Below are 2,966 nucleotides of genomic sequence, written 5' to 3'. Positions count from 1 at the left end.
AGAAGCCTTAAAAAAGGAAAAAGTTAAAAAAGGTACAAAATTCACAATAAAAGAATGGGGCTAATCAGATTCGAACCCTCGCTCGCGTTGCTTCGCACACCTTATATTTCAAACGAAAATCAGTGCACCCATGACTGCTTTTGTTCAATGGATGCTTATTTATATTTAAATCGTATCTTTGATATTTTCTATAAATATATACACAATTTTTTTGTCGAAGTCAACAGGTGCTCGAGCACCCGAAACCATCTACGTGGGTCTGCCCCTGATTGTTAGTATTTAAAATGGGGGTGTCTTATTAGATATTTTCAATGTAGTAAAATACAAGAGTTTATAAATAGAATATTTTCCTTCAAATTGGTATCAAAGCTAAAACTTTCTGCATAGGCTGCTAAACCTTTTGTCATTTGAGGAATGCCTCGTTTAAGTATTTCTATTTTTTATTTTTCATATTGAAATCTTAACGGAGATATTTAACTCTCACACTTTTGAATTTCTTTTTTATACTTTTGCATGTTTCTCTTTTTACCTTCGCTCTAAAATTATATCACTGCACTTTTTTCTTAACACGAAGTTGTTCTCTTTCAGCTTTTAAAGAATCAGCTTGCTGTAGAAACCTTTATTTCACTCATTCCACCCGTTTTAATAGGACTTCAAACTGGCCCACAACCTTGTTGGCTTTCTCTTGCTGTAACGAAGTTTTTTCCTGCTTGATAGTAGATAATCCTTCTCAGATGAGCGTTTCTCCACGTCCGCTAGTTGACACTTCTTTATTGCCTCATGTTCCCTTGCTAAAGCATTTTTCACGTTTATAGCATGCACACTGGTAGAGAGCATTAAGGCCTCCATATCATTCTTTAGTTTAACATTATCCATCTCCAAAGTGTTAAGACGATAATTAGTTGTCTTAGTCATGGAATTAATAATTATCAACACTTGTTCTATTTTCATAATCCTCTCCCTGGTGTTTTTCTCCAGCATTTGCATTTTCGGATGAACTTTTTCAACTTCTTCTTATTCTTTCCTCAACATTTTAAGCTCAATCTGGTCCGTGCCAATCCTTTAAGTAGCTTGCATTACCTTTTCATTTGCCCAAGTAGATCATCCTTGGAGTTTTTTCTGCAATGTCTTCAAATGGAAAGTTCATAACAATAGCTCTATGTCTCTCATTTTGAGGGACTTATTTCTCCAGAAACTCATCATATGAGATACCAACATAATAATTTGACACTGCAAAAGAAATAGTTGTATTGTCTGGACTTTTATGCTAGAGTTAGGCTTCATGGTTAACAAATTTAGATTTTTTTCATTTACATTATCTTGCATAGGTGACACTTTAGAGGTGTTACTTGCATGTGCAATGGATGAGGGAGGGCATGGACTATCAGAACTTCCTTTTGCTAAAGGTTAATTGCATTTAACCGAAGTTTTTACTTTAGAGTAAGAACACTTCCTTATTGCACCTGATGAAGACGAGTTCAGTTTCTTGTCCAAAACCAAACTGCCCCAGGCAATCATATTGGCCTTAATGTTCTTACTCGTACGACTTCTACAGTTTTTCTTAAATTAATATGTTGTTCGCCTATGAAAATCCTTTTTGAAATTTAGGGCATTTTGACCAACCCTAATTTGTCTTCTAAAACTGTTGGTTTCAATTTAGCATCTACTATTTGAAGAGGTGTGAAACTTCATTTTTTTCTTTTACCCATGACGAACATGTGAATTCTTAGACACAAATTCTTGAGGGGCTGCACTAGGAACAAGAATTTGGACTGCAATGTTTGAATAATTGGGGTAAAAGGTTTTGATAACTGTTGTTTAACCATGTTTGACTGAGTATTCTCAAAAACTTCAGTCTTTGATTGGGAAAGATTCATATCAGACGAGCTATCACCCGGACTTTCTTGACTGCATAACTCAACCAGATGATGGCCTTCTATTGTACATGCATTTACCAGGTTTAAGTCCAAAATAGCAGTCATCACATTGCTTTTACAATTGACAAAGCTGGCTTAACCTCCCTAAACACATACACCATCAACCAAGCTTGTGAATCTGCCAGGTCTATTGATATCGAAAGTCTTTTTCCTACTCAATAAGGCCAAGACACCATCGACAACATTTGAGACAACATCTTTGCTACCATGATAAAGGCCACTTCTCAAGATAACTCTTTCATTAATTTCCTCAGTGTATCCACGCTTAACAATCTTTTTGAGTGCGCTCTAAAAAATTGTGGACGAATTTTGGGTCAAAAGCTCCAGAAGTTGAGTAGATATCGTATCCTCCCAATCTATATCTAGTGGTGTTTCCACTTCTTGTTCATCATCAAACTGAGCACACACTCCATTTAATAGGTCAATGTAAAAAAGTGTCACTCATTTCAACGTTTCGTCTAATAATTTGTATCTTGAAAACTTTGTAAGAGACGATACAAGTGAATCAGTAGGGGTTCCTAGAGGAAGCTCCGAAACAAACTTCCTCTTCCTCTTGTTCCTACTTCCTTTTTCCTAGTAAAAAATCATCACCGATTTTTCATTGACATCATTACTGATTTGATCATCAAACATATTGATTATGTTTTCTATGAGTGTTATTACTACTGTAATTTGATCAATCAAGTGTCTAGCTACAATTTACGATCCTTTGAGTAACAGTAAACGAGCTCCCAAAAATTCACTCGAATGAATAAAAAATCTTCCTTTTCTGCAAAATAAAATCTCTCAAATGAATTGAACTTAATTTTATGCAAAAAAAAATCATTCAAATGAATCAAAAGACTTAATTTTCTGTAAAAATATCACTCAAACGAATCAAAACACTTAATTTTCTGCAAAAATAATAATAATCAATCAAATGAATTCTAAAACTTAATTTTCTACAAAAAGTAACTCAATTGAACAAAAAAAATCTTAATTTTCTACAAAAAGAAATCACTCAAATGAAACAAAGGGGGGGGGGGGGGG

The 2,966-nt window shown here is 34.5% G+C and overlaps 1 pseudogene; it reads right to left on the bottom strand.

Moving 5' to 3' along the window:
• Positions 1 to 308: 308 nt before the first annotated feature.
• Positions 309 to 2,570, bottom strand: LOC125847190 (putative E3 ubiquitin-protein ligase RF298; annotated as a pseudogene).
• Between the last annotated feature and the right edge of the window lie 396 nt (positions 2,571 to 2,966).

Source organism: Solanum stenotomum, chromosome 12 (genome assembly GCF_019186545.1).
Source record: "Solanum stenotomum isolate F172 chromosome 12, ASM1918654v1, whole genome shotgun sequence".
In the NCBI taxonomy this organism is placed as follows: domain Eukaryota; kingdom Viridiplantae; phylum Streptophyta; class Magnoliopsida; order Solanales; family Solanaceae; genus Solanum; species Solanum stenotomum.
Note: the sequence above shows the minus strand (reverse complement) of the source record. Positions and strands in the feature narration are given on the sequence as shown.